A 16,767-nucleotide genomic window follows, 5' to 3' on the forward strand; every position below is an offset into this window, starting at 1 on the left:
TGCAGGAGAAAGCAAAGTGCTCTTGTAACTCAAGTCTTCTGCTCGTGACATGCAAAAACATTCAGGAACAGACCAGCTCCTGGTGTACTTGCCTTTAAAACAGGCTTAGCAGAATTCAGTTTATTTTTAAGCATTTTTTCCTATTTTTATCTACTTAAATGTTCAGAATGGTGGGGGGCAGTGGTCAGACAATAATTATTTAATGACAGTAGATGCTGAGATTCAAAAAGTTAAAGCTTTAAAACGATTAAAAACACAAATTGTCAACATCACTTATCAAAATACATAAAGTCAGTGGCCTTAAATCAAACTCTAAGAGTTCTCAAGCTGCAGTTTTCGTACTTTGCCTGTCTGCAAATTTTGACTATTCTTGATGGAAAATATTTTTTCTTCAGTTTGTGTGCGCATCATGAAATCAACATTTACTGCTAAAAATCTAATCCTTCCAAGCCTACCTTTAAAGCATTTTAGATTATTACAAGGTCCCAGGACTAATTTAAAATGAAACTGAAGTGAGGAAATGACATTCAACCATTGTGCAGACCACAAACTGTTCTCAGAGAAAATACAACACAAAATTTGCTGACCTTATATGCTGTAATGGAGAGAGGACTGTGAGTGAAATTACATATATGGAAATTTTAGTACCAAGACTGAAATATCACATTAAAATATTTCACAAAATTGTGCAATTGACCTAAAATTTGAATCCAGGGAGGTTACACAGGGATTTATTTAAGCTTCATAATACTAACTAATGCCCATTTTGTAACATCTTATCCGAAAGCACATTAAAAAGAGAGGTGACATTTTCAAAGCTCTTTGTGTGTCTGAATCCCTGAGTAGCTTTGAAAAGCTCTTATCTAGCTTGTATAAGGCACTTTTCGTCAGTAGATCTCAAAATGTTTTACAAAGTGAGGTTACGTATTATTATCCCTGTTTTATAGATGGGGAAACTAAAGCACAGAGACAACGAGGAGTCCGGTGGCACCTTAAAGACTAACAGATTTATTTGGGCATAAGCTGAAGAATTTTACCCATGAAAACTTATGCCCAAATAAATCTGTTAGTCTTTAAGGTGCCACCGGACCTCTTGTTGTTTTTGTGGATACAGACCAACACAGCTACCCCTCTGATACTTGAAGCACAGAGAGGTGATGTGACTTGCCTAAGGTCACCCAGCAGGCCAGTGGCAGAGCCAGCAATAGAACCAAGGACTCCAGTTTGTAATCTAGGCCTCTCTCCATCAGGCCACAGTGCCCCCCACTTTGCTGCACCCACCATTGAAATCAGTCATTTGGGGGTGGGGTGGGATATGTAGCAACTTTCTAACATATCAGAGAAGAAAGGCCTAGGAGTCAGGTGACCTGGGTTCTGAGTTTGAGCAGGTCTTTTCACCTCTTTGTGTTGGTTTCCCTGCCTGTAAAATGGGACATGAGAATAGTTGCCTGCCTCGCAGGGCTTTTTTCAGGCTTAATTCACTGATGTTGGTAAACTCCATTGAGATCCTTGGAGAAAAGGTGCTATGGGAGTGAAGCACCTTGGGATCTCTAATGCTGACTTCTCATCCAAAAGCACGCACCTCTGGCAGCACAGAGATACCCCACACCTGCAGAAGCACTACTTTCTAGGGACTCGGAGGACAAAGTGCCATTTCCTGCAGCACCTACCTCTGCCTTGCAGGTTTTGCCAGCCAAGCAGCAATTCAGCTCAGCTGTGCCTGCTTACAAATCTGAGAGTATCAGCATGGTGATAACATAGCAAAAGGCACATCTCTTACCAAACTCAATCATCTTTTCCCATCATTCCTGGCTTTTAAACTAAGGACTGAATCATAAGCTGCAGGTGGTACCTTTTTACTGGGCTCCCTAGAAACATTCTAGTTAAGTTCTCCAGAGTCAGATTGTCTTTTTCAAGCCACAAGGTATTTCCTGCTTCCTCCCCCTCCTTTACACAAATAAATCATCAATCATCATAAGTTAAAAAATGCCCAGAAAGTTCAATGTAGTTTAGAAAAACCCTCCCTTGAGTTACCTGGAGCAAAACCGAAATGGTGAGGAAAGGGGGCTACTTGAAGGTCCTTGAATGATGGGTCTCTTTGAAGAACCAAGCATCTCTGTTGAGTGGGAGGGGAAGTTTCCTCCCCATCCCACCCCTTTTTGGGGGGCAGGGAGGAAAAAGTATTTTAAGATCAGAGCTGGGTGAAGCCAGGAGAGTTGGGGGGAATTTGTGGCAGAGGGCTGTGAACTTTTAGCTGAGGCTGGGCGGCCTTCCAAGGGGGTCTGGGACTACTTAGTATTTTTGCGGGGGAGACTGTGAAACTGGATGACTTTGACTGACTTTCAGTTTGATTCTTTTTTTTTTTTTAAGGGGAGAAGGGGGGGGGGGTGTTTGAACCTGAAACTCAAGAGGCATAAAGTAGCCCTGAGCAAAGACTTTAAAATGAAACACTGAGGCTTCTGTGGCTCAGTACAGCTGGTCGGCCTACAAGGTAGTTTTAAAAATGACTTCCACTTACTATAGGGGATTTTTTACAGTCTCTCTCTCTCTCTCCTGCATGGTAATTAATAATTGTACAAAGAGCACCTTGCCTTGGGGGATCTCGGAGTGCCTCTTAGGTTCTGATGCATTCAGCCTTGCAACACACCTGTAAGAATTGCTCTTGTCTTTATTGATAGATGGGGAAACGGAGACACTAAGCACCGGAGAAGTGATTTGCCCAAGGCCCCCCAGTGCATCGGTAGCAGAGGTAGGAACAGACTCCTTACCCAGGTCTTCTGATTCCCGGTGTTGTAGCTTAAAAACACGTAGGTTCCTTTAAACCAAACCCTCACTGAAACTGACCTGTGGAGATTTCCTCCTCCTCCGCTGCCTCCCAGCATTGTATGGGGATCTACATTTTCCAGCCTCCCGCTTGCTTTTGTTGCTGGGCTCAGGCCTGGGAAACGGGAAGATGAAGGTTTGTGTGCAGCTCTGACAAAAACAGCTGGAATGCCCCTCCCTCCCCGGCTCCTTCCCCTTTTGTTCCAAGCAGGCGGGGAAGGGGGATTCGCAGAGCCCAGCCTTAGAGAGACACTGGCGGAGCCTCTTCAGCAATAGCCACCCCCTTGCTCGGAGCCGAGCCAGCCCCCCGGACTGCAGTGCCGGCTCCCCTCCCCACGGCCTGCTAGGGAGAGGGGGGAGAGTCCGCTCTGCAGCCCCTGGGCTTGTCTGGCAGCAGCATCCTCCGGCTCTGGCTGCATCGGTGCCGTCAATTCCCTCCTGCTCCGGCGTCTCTGCCTCGCCGGGATGCAGCCAGCGTTAGCCTGAGGGAGTGGCAGGCTGTATTCCTGAGGGCTGCAGCCTCCGGCTAGGGCTGGGGGGGGGGGCAAGAGGGGCTTGCAAGCAGCCGGGAGGGCTCCCCCACAGCCCCCCTGCAAGCTGGATGCTAAGGAAGAAGGTAAGAAGGGCCTGGGTTGAGGGAGGGTGAAGAACACAGCAGCAGAGGGGGCTTGGGGGGCTCATCATGCAAGCCCATGCTGCTCAAGGAATTATTTGGGGGGCAGTTCTCTGGCCTGTGTTATCCAGGGGCTCAGACTAGATGACCACAGTGGTCCCTTCTGGCCTTGGAATCTATGAATCTTGAGCCAGCAACAAAGGAGAGGGGGGAATGGATGAAGCTGGTGCGGTTCCCTGTTGGAAAATGCCAGGGGTGGGGCGCTGAAGTCTGGCATTGCATCTGCTTCAGCTTGCTACAGGATTGTTCAGGGCAAAGCATTGTCCTTGGGCCGGGGAAAGAAAAGGGCACAGTCCTGATGGTAGGCTGGGTTTTGTGCTAGAGATGCTGCTGCCTGCAGCAGTCCCCTTTGGCTTGGCAGTGATTAAATGTGGACGGCTGCGTGTGGTGGGCAGAGACTGTTAGAGGAGATTTTTGTTTTGAGATGTGCACTCCGTCCCTACCCGCCCCCCCCTCCCTGGAACACACCCACCTGAACACAACCAACACTGCAATCCTGGCTTGTAACCCGCACGCATGGGTGTAGGTTTGACAGTAAGGACATACGCATGCTCACAGAATGGCTCCATCCTCTCCTTTATTCCAAGGAGGGGGAACAAACAGGGACCTGAAACCGGAGAGATGGGAATGACATTGGCCGTCGTCATCTATTGCTTAACTCGGACCAAGTTCTGGTTTCAAACAGGAGCTGGGTTTTTCTTTTGTGTGCCAGCTCTTTGATTGCGTGGCACTCGTTGGCTGCCGGGCTGGGCATCGCTGCTGATTGCATGTTGTCTTATCATTTAGAGGTTGGCATTGCTGTGCTCCAGGATCCGTTTTCTTCTTGTCTGTAGCTGGGAAATGCCATTCTAAACAAGGGCAGCCTGGAATGTATTGTCGTATTTCTATAGTGCTGCAGGAGTATGTGGTACTTGGTATAAATAATACGGCATAAAGGTCCCTGCTCCTTGCAGCTTCCGTTCCAAACATGGGAAGGGGCTAATGGTGCATCTGGACAGGCCTCATAAACACGAGTGAGCGAAAGGCAGAGGCGCCCGTTATCTTCAGCTATCTAGGCAGGCTGGTCTGAGCTGTGTTTGGAAATGGCTTGAAGACAAAGCACTATGTCGGTGCTAAGCGCTGTTCACTGTTCTGCTGATTGTCAGTCTGGTAGGCCTGTGAACCCCAGCTCAGAAATTATTCCTGTTGAGATGAGTGTCAGGTTTCATCAGCCCAGCCTGCATGGTTGGAAAGGAGGGTTTTCCCGGGGGTGACTTGCATTTTAAGGGGGGTTTAGATTTGCGGTGTCTGCCCCTAGCTTTTGCTCTCTTCGCTGCTAGGCGACATTCCTCTATCCAGCTGCACTCATGAAGAGCCCCTTCTAATCAGCACGCTTCAGCCCGGCCCTGTCATTGCTGGGGAGGAGCTGCCTGGCCTGTTCGTAAACTTGGGTCTATTATTTGGCAGTTTAAAACAATTGCTGCCTGCTGCTAAGCTGCTTGAATGTAATCCATTTGTATTAGCCAGGTCTAGCAAGGAGCAGGTCTGCAGTCAGACAGCCCTGCTCTCCCCAACCAATGTCACTGGGCCTGGCAGAAACTACTAAGGGTGCAGGACTTCAAATGGGCAGCGCGGAGGCAAGCCACAGGTTAAAATGTTAGCAAGAGCCATTATAAAAATGCCAATGACGAGCCGTGTGAGGGGTTTGAGCGATGAGCTTGGAAGGCTGAGGGCTGATGTTTTGGAACTAGTGAAAACCTGTATATTCAAAGGGACACTGTTGTGATAAAAATCATGGCCTAGATTATCTGATGAGGCCAAGATTCAGTTGTGTCTCCTTATATTCTGCTTGGCTCTATGCCGTCTCGAGTGGCTCTCAAATTTTCCAGACTACTGTACCCCTGTCAGGAGTCTGATTTATCTTGCATACCCCATGTTTCACCTCACTTAAAAACTACTTGCTTACAAAATCAGACATAAAAATACAGAGGTGTCACAGCCCACTAGTACTGAAAAATGGCTTATTTTTATGATATAATTATAAAATAAATCAATTGGAATATAAATATTGTGCTTACGTTTCAGCGTATATAGAGCAGTATAAACAAGTGATAGTATGGGATTTTAGTTTTGTACTGACTTTGCTCGTGCTTTTTCTGTAGCCTGTTGTAAAACTAGGCAAATATCTAGGTGAGTTGATGTACCCCCTGGAAGGCCTCTGCATGCCCCAGGGATACATGTATCCATGATTGAGCACCACTGTTCTAACCTACACCACCTGGCAGTGGTCCTAAATGCACTACTTATATATTAAAGCAATGTGTTAGCCCGGGCAGAGAGAGCTAGGCTAGAACCTGGCTTGTTCTTGTTCACCTACTTGTTAGAACTTGGTTTGGTCTCATTCCCAATGGTCAGATAAAAGGTATTTTATGTAAACCCTCTGTGCCCTGACTGGTTTCAAAGATGCTGACCACCCAGAGCTCCTGTTGAAGTTAATGGTGGTTACTGGTAGGGAGAGAGAAATAAATTGGGCTCATGCCCCTTTTTTACTGCTTGGAGTTGGCTTGTGAGTCTGTGGCCTTTATTTCTCCCCCTGGCCCCCACACTTGTTTTTTACATTAGAAATTCAGGTCGTCTTTGTCCTAGAGGACTCTCTGCTTGACAATATTACGGTAGTTCCAAAGACACCAGCCAGGACTGGGGCCCCATTGTACCAGGTAGTACTTCACAAACTCAGAAGAGACCGTCCCTGCTTAGCCAGTGAAATGATGACATTGCATGAGTCAGAGAGCGAGCTGTTGGGAGAGGAAGGGAATTGAGTCAGACAAAGCTTTGTGTGTCAGTGCCAACGTAGCTTCATTCATTAACTAATGTTTTGAAGAAAAAGATGTCTTGGAAGCTTTCAGCTCCTCTATGGTTTCAGTTGAGGTGTGAGAACTCACAATACACGTGGTCTGAGACAAGTAGTAGTTCTTCCAGCAAAACGAGAGAAGACCAGAGTTGACATTTCTAGTATTTCTGAGGTTAAAAAAACCCAAGCATGGGGAAAAAACCTCTTTGAGGCCTTATAAACAAAGACTCAAGCTCCCTTTTAAATAGAAACTGTTGTGAGTCACTGTTAGTGTGAGCCTATGATGTAAAAACCTAGCTGTTTCTTCACCAACACATTTGCTCCCTGTTTGTGTTCAGAGCTGTCTCTGCTAACTAGTGACACACGTAATTTTTTATTACTGTTTACTCCTCTAGTTTAGTCCTGCAGAGCCAACACAGCTCAGAGAGAGTGGTCTGGATTCTATTCTAGATCCCTCCTCATCTCCAGGATTGTTAACTGCTTTATTACTTACAAATTTATTTGGGCATAAGCTTTTGTGGGCTAAAACCCACTTCATCGGTTGCATGCAGTGGAAAATACCATAGGAAGATATATATACACAGAGATATCTTCCTACTGTATTTTTCCACTGCATGCATCCGATGAAGTGGATTTTAGCCCACGAAAGCCTATGGCCAAATAAATTTGTTAGTCTCTAAGGTGCCACAAGTACTCGTTCTTTTTGCTGATACAGACTAACATGGCTACCACTCTGAAACCGGCTTTATTACTGTAGTTCCCCAACAATACGTTGTGCTGATCACTGCATAAATTAATAGTGAGAGACACTATCCCAGAGATCTCTCTGGTCCAATTAGACAAGACAGGCAAAGGGTGGGTGAAACAGAAGTTAGGTGATTTGCACAAGAAGTCTGCAGCAGATCCAGGAATTGAACCCAGCCCTCCTGAGTCCTATATTAGTGCCTTAGCCACAGAATCATCCTTTCTTTCCTAACATGCATTTTTGTTGCAGAATCTTTATTGCTGACAGTGATGCGTGAGCAGTAAAAAAAAACCATTTCAGCTCTCAGATCATTGGTTGATTCTCCAGAGCTAGCAGTTGGGGGAAAAAAACATCTTTTTACTTGTAAACTGAATGTGGGTGGTAGGTAGATAAGAAACAAACACAGAACCCTACCATGTACAGAGTCTGTTTCAACAGTGCACACACACTTTTAACACCCCTACACGTGCTCCTTAGATGGGGGGCCTTATGCAGTTTCTTTTCATTTTGCTGGGATGACAAAACTACACAGGTCAATTTCATTTGGTTTATAGTCAGTTTCAGCTTCTGGTTTTCATGTTCTAGCACAGTGCTTCCCTCAGTGGAGAGATGACTTCATTCCACATGACTCTTGGAATCACACTTTATACCAGCACTCATCTCTCGTTTAGTCTTTAAAAAAAAGTTGTTGTTTCTTTTTGTTAAAAAGCCAATAAAAATTACAACATTTTTGCATCAGCCCTATTGCCTTGGAACAAGTCCTAAAGGAACAATATTTTTATTAGCTACTTTCTAAACCGAAAAACAAAATCTGATCCAGCAAATAGCCAGAGTTGGCGCAATTACAGCAGAAGTGAAAGGAACACATTTAAATAAATGTAACCAAGGATTGTCAAATTGCACTCCTGTGGCTTAACATTGTTGACTCCAGCTTGATGACTTCAAATATTATATCAGTTTGGGTGGGTGGGGACTGTCTGGGCTCACAACTCAGTGCTTCTCTATGGATGTTTTATTATTTCTATTACAGTAGTAATTAAGTCTCTTGTGCAGTTAGCTGCTGTACAACAGTAAATAAATAATTAATATAATAAGAGGCATGACATGCTCAAAGTTATGTAGCAGAGCCAGGAATAAAACTCAGCTCCCCTGAGTCCCACTCAAGTGCCCTATCCCCTGGACCCAGGCTGCCTCCCAGGAAGGAATGACCCATATTAAGGCACAAAAGAGATCTGAGACATTGACATGGCTTAAATTTGTTACTTAATTTTGGGAGAACTAACTCTGACACTGATTCTTGCAGTGGCCTAGAATGAGTCACTTAACCTATGCACCTCAGTTTTCCCATCTGTAAAATGGACTTATTTATCCATTACTCATACAGAGTAAGTTTTTTTTTTTTTTTCAAAAGCATCAGGGCACCTAACTTCCATTGACTCTCAAAGGGCATTTCAGTAATAATTAACTTATTTATCGTATTAACATTTCACAGTGTTGCAGGGAAGGCTTCATTAAACATTTGTATTGTACTTAGAATACAGGAAGAAGCTACGTACATGTTACTTGGGGTTTCCCTTTGATTTTTTTTTCGTCTGTTTTAAATTCTTTTTATCTCATCAGCCCCTTCATACCACTTCCTACCCGTGCCTGGGCTGATGTGCAACTGTAACTTCCCTCCCAACACAGCCCCTGTAAAACCAATTGGCCAAAACGTTGCACCAAGTTTCGGTGCAATTACTGACACTGCCTTTTTCTGGGAGATTCATTTTTTCTGCTGACCCCTGGTTTATTGCATCAGGCTCTGAAGACTTTTGTGTTTGCCAATTAGTGCTGGAAAGTTTTCAATAATTCTTTGAGCCTGGCAGGCGTGAAAAGCAGCTGCCTCTAGAAACAACCCAGACTTTCCCATCACTTGGGAGCTCTCCCATTTCCATTCATGACTTGTTAGCATGTCTCCTGGATGTTGAAGTGCTTCTGAATGTGTAAGTACCCCAGAAAAGGAGGCCTCTATTGGAACAACTTACGAGGCAATTACATCATGGAAAATGTACTTAACGGATTTTTCTTCAGCTTCATTTTGAATATCGAGCATTTTGTGTCTGTAAAACACTGGTTTAATGCATGTAGTCACATCTCTCCACACAGGCTTCCCCAAGACTATAATCTCTTTCTTAGTTATATAGCTTCCGTTTAGCTCTACTATAGTAGTTCTATAGAGCTTCCACTTAACTTAGTTCTATAGCTTCTGGTTAGTTTATAGCTGACAAAGTTACTGCTCTAGCTTGGTGGGTAGTGTAAGGCACTGTGTGTCTCTTAACCTCCTTGGCCTCAGTTTCCACATGGATAAAATAAGGACATCCTTGACTAGAACGAGGATATTTTAGTTAGTGACCAACACAGCAGTCTGTCCTTGAATGGCAGTTTACTGAGGGATAACATGGCATAAATATAATGGTGTCTCAACCTGTGTGTCACAAGGAAAATTTCTGTCCTTTATTCCCTGCTATCCACTCCTTAGTGGCACCAAATCTAATGATGCTTTTTTGAAGTGCTGCAGAACTTGTCATGTGGTTTGAAGTATCATGGGGAACCAGTGCAAAGGATTCTGGGATGAATCCAAATACAACCACTTAAGAGTGGATGAATGAGGAGGATTGTGAGTTAAAACAGCTATATTTGGGTAGTTTCTTTGCATTTGTGTTTTATTTATTTTAGGAAAAATACTGATCTTTGGCACTGAGAATCTCGGTAACTAGACGAGAAAAGCAGGTGAATCCATATTTGGAACAGGGCATGGAAATATTACAGATCATACAAATACATGAGATGCACCAGTTAATACATCAGCTGGTTAAAGTGGCAAAGTCATTAAACTATTGGAACTAGAATGAATATAGATGAATAGCACTATCCTATGTGATCAGAACAGCCTCTCCATAGGACTGCCCGTTAATCAGCTATCTGTCGGCCAATCCTGTACTGAACGTACCGCTCAGCCTGGGGAAAGTCTATGCTTAAGTTCAGTAGGACAGCACAGAATGTCATGGAATTTTTTTCCAGCTTTCATTGAGATCCGCGCAAAAACTTTCTGAACTTGCTAAAGTCTGTTCTATAGGGGAAGCCCTCTGTAAATGTATCCCAATAAATGGTGCTTGAGATAACAAGGATTCATCTAACCTTCTGCAGATTTTTAGTCTTGAGACCTTTGAGGCATCAGCAAGCACATCTTTCCCCTATGAAAATGAAACTTAATATGTGAGTTCATTGGCTATAAAGCGCAGGAGGTGTTAGGGCACTTGAAAAATGCCCTTTTGGGACACCAAATTCTAAAGGGCACTCAGGGGTGATAGGATAGTTCACGTTTATGGAATACTTAGGATCTAATCTCCCTTAGGGTGCCTGAAGTTTATGGCTTGCCTTGGCTAAAAGAAGTCACATCGCCAGTTTAATGCTCTGAGTTTTTCACTGCATAGAACTGTTTAGTCTACCAATACAATTGTGTCAGGGGCCCCTAGTACAACAACCGTAGCTGTATTTTGTAACCAGGCTATACTGGCACATCTGGACAGCACCAAGTCTTTGCCTTGGTTACAGAACATGGTTATGATCTTGCCTATAGTACAGGGTGGAACAGTGGGATTTGTAGTGCAGAAAGACCGTGTATTTTGGTAAATGACATTTTCCTGCATAATAAACCTGCTGTAAGCAGTAAAGCAACTGCCAGGGGTACAGCTATCAAGAGATGACACCCTAATGATCTAAATGAAGCACAGTCCTTTAACGCTCCCATTCTGTCTGGATTCTCAGGTCACTCTGACACTTTCCTGACTCCCTTTACATTTCAATTGTGTTAGATAATGTGAAGTTTTAGTTCCACCGTGCTCCTTCAAGCAGGATCTGCTCACTGTCTGCCTAGCTCCACAAAACGTTAAGAACCAATATATGGGTGCTTTCCAGTAGCACTGTGGCTTGTAGAAACCGTAAGATTAGAAGTGTGATTAAAAACTGGCTGTGCAGCAAAGCTGCTCTTGCAAAAGAGTCCCGTGCTGGTGAAAGATGCCGGATTGATAGCCCCGTCCCAGGAGGTGCACACCCCATGCAGTGCAAGCCCCCCCCCCCCCCAACCAGCTGGGCCTCAGCCCTGATGCGCAGAGAGCAGAGGGAGGGAGTAGTTCACTTTCCTTGCCTATCTGACTGCTGTGCAGAACAGTGATTTCTGTGCTGTGGATGCCCATCTGCTAGGAACTAGCCCGTGATCTCTGCCTTATATTGCATAAGCCTCTGCGCACCCATCAGATGAGATTCTTGTGGCTCTGTTGCATTAGCACCTAGAGGCCCCGCTCTGCTTAAGGCTTCTTTATGGCAGGCACGGCACAAACGCAGAGCAAAGTCAGCCCATGCCCCAAAGAGCTTACAGTCTAAAAGTCAAACAGTAAGAGGTGGGTGGAATAAAGAAGCTGGCAGGAGGGTGGGCAGTGTAACAATGATGGTTTGATTTTTAGCACGTTAGTTGTAATAAGTCACTTGGTAGCAGTAATTGAAACTTGCCATCTGCTGACTTGGGCAGGATTTGAACTGGTGACTTTTAGGGGGAATGTCCTTCTTCCAGCTCCAAGCCCCTGAGCCATCCAGAGCTTTTCTTCTGAAGAGGTCTTTTGTTCTGGGGCTCCGTAGGCTTAAGTAGGAAACTATATGTGACTAATACACACTGGGCAAAAAACATTGTTTAAGTTCCTGGCCTTCCTGTCTCCACCATTAGGGGTGGTGGGAATTACATAAATGCGTCCATGTTAACTGTGGTCTGGGGAAATCACGGAGACTCCAGAGAGAGCAGCAGTCAGAGAAGCATGAACCATGGTGGGTGGGTCAGCTTTTTGTGTGGGAAACTTAATGTGCACTGGTGAATCAGCAAAGAGGAGGAGGGGTTCTGGGAACTGGTCTCAGTCACCGCCGAGCTGCCTCACGAATAGTGACAGACAGACAGCAGAACGACTGCAATGGAACAAGAGCAGTGATGAGGCCTCCTCAGTGGCTTAGGGCTCAGTAATAATAGATACTTAACTCTTCCATAGCACCTTCAATTTGGTGATCTCAAACCACATAACAGACATCCATGAACTAAGCCTCATGTCGTTCCCCCCCGTGAGACTGGTACTCTGATTTTCAGTCTTCATCCGGCACAGCGAGTTGAAATTACTGGCTCAAGTGAAAGTAGAACCCAGTCGTCCTCGCTGCCAATACACGCTTCAGTCACAAGACCCATACTCTAGGGCAGGGGGTCCCAAACTTTTTCCCCCTGTGGCCCATCTGTGCAGCTGTAACAGGCACTGCAGCCCACTGTTAACTCTTCTGGAGGAAAATTATTAATGTTAAGGATTAGAACCTATGAACTATAACACTGTAAATAATGTCCCTGCTTTCTTTTCATTGTAACGCTAACGGTTGTAACCAGAGAAATCCCTAGCAACCGGCACTCAAAGAAACGCTTCAAGGTCTTTGAAACCCAACAGTTTGACTTGACAGGGGAAGGCCGTTACGCTGGTGGACCACTGGGGACTCTGCCTCGGCCCATCTTAGAGCTACAGCCCACGGTTTGGGACCCCCTGGTCTAGCGTTTCCTCTCTCTAGAGCTCTGGGTTCCACCCGGCATTGGGTCAGCTTTTTGCTTTTGGGGGGTCAGGCAGTGAGTCAAGTTAGTTGTTTCCTTACATTGCTTGTGTTAAGGGCACTTGAAGGGCTTGACTATATGGGAGAACGCCCGTGTGTTAACTGATCTGATTTAGCATTCAGTGTTGGGTGACCAGTCAGCAAATGTGAAAAATTTGGACACGTGTGTGTGTGTCTGTAAAATTGTGTATATAAGACAGACATGCTCAGAATTATGTCTCGGTCGGTCACGGTTCGTCTGATGCAGGGGTTCTCAAATTGGAGTTTGGGACCCCTCAGGGGGTCACGAGGTTATTACATGGGGGGTCTCAAGATGTCAGCCTCCACCCCAAACCCTGCTTTGCATCCAGCATTTATAATGGCATTAAATATATAAAAAAGTGTTTTTAATTTATAAGGGGGAGTCGTACTCAGAGGCTTGCTGTGTGAAAGGGGTCACCAGTACAAAAGTCTGAGAACCCCTGGTCTAATGGGATTTCTGTAACAAATGTTACAGCATACACAGTGGTCTGGTGTGAAGATTCACTCTAGGGCTAACCAGGATGGTCCTTGTCTATCATGCTTAGATAACATTGTGTCCGTTATAATGCAATGGCCTTTCCCTGTAGAGACAAGGCAATAGGAGGTTAAAAATACATCAGTAATTGGTTCAAGTGCTTCCAGAAGACTCTGGAATTCAGGGCAGTGAGGGATTCTGAACACAGTAAAGGCACCTGGTTTCTGCGCAGTGGCCTGGCAATTTGTCAAGTGAGAACTTGATCCTTTGGGAGCCCCAGGAAATGGAGAAAGTCTGATGCGCCTTTGTGGTGAGGCGAGTTTGAAATGCTGCCATCCCAAACTGTTCTGCTCTGTTAGTGTGATACATGGAAACATAGGGGCAAGATTGTCTTGTCTGTCTTATGTCAGTAATCCCCTTGACTTCAGTGGAACTACTCCCAGGATTCGACCCTCACAAGGGTGAATTTACCAGACGTATGCAAGGGAGAGCAGGTGAGGCAAGTTACACTTGCTCCCCTTTCTTTCCATACATATACAACTTAATTCCTTAAACTGCTCTTAGAAATAAGAACCTGTCTGAGCTTTGCTGTCCAATCTCCATCTTGAAGTTGGAGGCATCAAACCTTTCAGCAGTAAGACTTTCAATCTGACCTTTAATATAAACCCACTGGGCTAAATACTTCCTTGTCTTGCGCCCATCTGTGGGGTGTAAAGTGGGTCAGAATGTAGCCTGCTGTTTTAAAGTGATTCTTTGCTGCCTCTGGGTAAACAGAAGTGTATCCTCCCTCTAAACTTTCTGAATTCCTTATTCTCTTTTGGCCAAATTCTCTGTGGCTTAAACTGCTGCAGCTCTATTGACTTCAAAGGAGCTATCCTACTGCCAGGTAAAAGATGAAAATGAATTCCAGAAAGGAAATGCTCTCATAGAGCCAACGTTTGTTTTAAATGTTCAGAGTTGAGCGAAATTGCAATTCTGTTCATCATCCCCATTGCTGTCATGTTTTCCTCACTTACATTGCACCCGCCTTTCAATTCCACTCTGGAAAGTGGGACTGGGTTGGGTGCATGGGTGGAAAAAAGACCTTAGTCTTGTTTTCATTTCATAATCAAAACCCAGGGCAGAGGTTAGACTACCAGCCATGAACAAATCAAGCCACGTGCATGAGCCCAAGATATGACGAATAACTGAGCAAACTTTGATGCTGTGTTAAATGAAACAGTCAAAAGCCAGGAAATTCCCAACGTGAGGTTTTCTATTGGAGGATTTATTCCACCATGCGGTACACCTTGTGTATGTTATGGCATGTATTTAATTACAGAAAGAGTCAGATCTAAAAGGGTATGCCATGAATGGTAAGTTGCTGAGCTGTATGATGGACTGTATTTATCATACCTCTCTAACTGCCTCCATGGGACTCTGCCCACTGTTCTGTCTCCTACCAGGCTCTTTCTAAATAGGGCTGGGTGATAAATGGTAAGTATTTTCCATCAAAAATTTGTAAAGAAACAACCCAGCCCCCGTTTTATGAAAAACTTGGGCTTGACCATTGCTGTCTATGCAAATCTTTCCATTGATTTCAGTAGTCACTGGATCAAGCCTAAGATGTCCTGCACTGATTAAACCAGTAGGCCATGCCTTGCCGGCCTGCCGTGGTTGTACCATTACTCCTGTGCCCCACAAGGATGCATGGCAGGACCTATGGCATCTTTTGGAGCATTCAGTCCCTTCCTCATGTGGCCTGTTGGTGCCAAATCCCAGCCCCACTCTAGAGACGAGAACCCCACTCCATCCATGGGAGGCTGCCAAGGAGTTGGAGGTCATGCAGTTTCCAGCCCCTTCCCTTGGATTTTCCCCATGGGTGGGGGATGGTTTGGACTTCTACTAGCACTAGGGTGACCAGATAGCACATGTGAAAAATCAGGACAGGGGGTGGGGGACAATAGGAGCCCATATTTAAAAAAAGCCCCAAATATTGGGACTGTCCCTATAAAATCGGGACATCTGGTCACCCTAACTAGCACAGAGTCGTTCGTGTTGTTTACATTACTGCTATCTAAGGGGCTGATCCTTCAGTTTTCAATAAGCACGTTGCCAGCATGGGGAGTACGCATCCCCGTTGACTGCAACAGAGATTTTTGAATCTGTTAACTGCAGGCCCAGGCTCATACTTATTCCCCAGTTAGTTTATGATGAGGAGTCTGAGTCTCCTTAGCCTGTGTTTTTTCTCTTTGGTTTAGTTTCTGTATTGTGGGTATTTTTAGTACGCAGTATTAGGTAATAGTCTCTCATTTTTTCCTTTGATAGTGTTTTCTTTTGTCTCTGTGGATGCCTAGACAGCACAGTGATTAGTGCGGTATAAATGCATAGAAGAACTAAGCAAAAAATGCAAAAAGCCCCCTAAGATACATCTAGGATTTCCTATTGCACTATGCACTAAATATCAGAAAACCTGGATAAAGAAGATGTGGTGAGAGCAGTGTGAAGGCAACAAATCCTTATGACCATATCAAGAAATTTTTGACTCCTAACCAGGGAAAGGGAGAAGCTTGTGTTTGCCAAACGAGTACTGTGTAGTCCAGTGAACACTCCAGGGTGCCCTTCCCTTAAAAACTTGATTAGAGCACAGAGCCACTCTTTTCTCTCAGTTAAGGTATTGGGAAAGGATCCTGTCTCCATTTTATTTATCACAGAAAATATTTTCTTGGTGAGTGATTCTGGTCGTCTTAAGTAGGAAGGAATATCTTTTCTTCCTCCGTTCTGTCATGCACTGATTAAATTTGAGGATTTAATCCTAATCTAACTAGCGCTTTAGAAATAGTTATTTTATCTCTGACAAGCGGTCAGTAACTTTATTAGAGAAGCAAAAAGGTGACTGCGTGACCACGTTGGATCAGATGGAACAATTTATGGAATTAAATCTGCAGCAAGATAAAGCTGCTCTCTGTTTTCAGCATCTGCTTTTTCCTTTGATATCAGCAAAGCCGCAATTTGGCTTTATCAAATCATCCTCTTTATTTTGACCGGCTTCATTTCCTGTCCCTCACAAAGGCCTGGACAGTTTGAGCCTCGCCTTCAGAATTACTTCACTCTCAAGGCAAATTCTGCTCTTTGGTACGTATGGTGAGTTCGGATATTCTGAACTGTGCAGGATTCCTATGGTAACAAAGGCAATTCCTTGCATGTAGGGAGAGTGGGGTTTTTTGTTCTGTTTTGTTAAACTCTGTGCTGTGACGATCTGAGGGCAGAATTTTCCCCTCTGTTGGCCTATACTCTGTTATTGGGTGGGCAGCAAGATGTGTTTGTGCACCATAACTGGGAGTCCCATGTTCTTCTGCTTCACGCCACGTTTTCAGCGACTCTCATTCATTGTGTTGCATCAGCAAATAAGACTTTGGGGCAGGGCAAGGATTTCATTCATGCTCCCTTTGGAAATCCATGGGAATTTTGCCATTGACTTAATAGAGTCAGGATATCATGTTCTGTTCTATATGTATATACCATGCTCATCCAGGGCCACCCAGAGGATTCAG

The 16,767-nt window shown here is 44.7% G+C and overlaps 1 protein-coding gene across 4 annotated transcripts in view; it reads left to right on the forward strand.

The window, feature by feature from the left end:
• The first annotated feature begins 1,991 nt into the window (after positions 1-1,991).
• CLIP2 (CAP-Gly domain containing linker protein 2) overlaps positions 1,992-16,767 on the forward strand; it is a 124,244-nt gene continuing 109,468 nt past the window's right edge. For 3 of the 4 annotated variants that reach the window (XM_044993825.1, XM_044993826.1, XR_006574377.1), the window contains exons 1-2: positions 1,992-2,053; positions 2,679-2,749. The gene's annotated coding sequence lies outside the window, so the exon portion shown is untranslated. Of the gene's footprint in view, positions 2,054-2,678; positions 2,750-3,038; positions 3,440-16,767 lie in introns of those variants that run through there. The other variant, XR_006574376.1, reaches the window with a different exon arrangement.

The sequence above is a fragment of the Mauremys mutica genome, chromosome 19 (assembly GCF_020497125.1).
Source record: "Mauremys mutica isolate MM-2020 ecotype Southern chromosome 19, ASM2049712v1, whole genome shotgun sequence".
Lineage (NCBI taxonomy): Eukaryota > Metazoa > Chordata > Testudines > Geoemydidae > Mauremys > Mauremys mutica.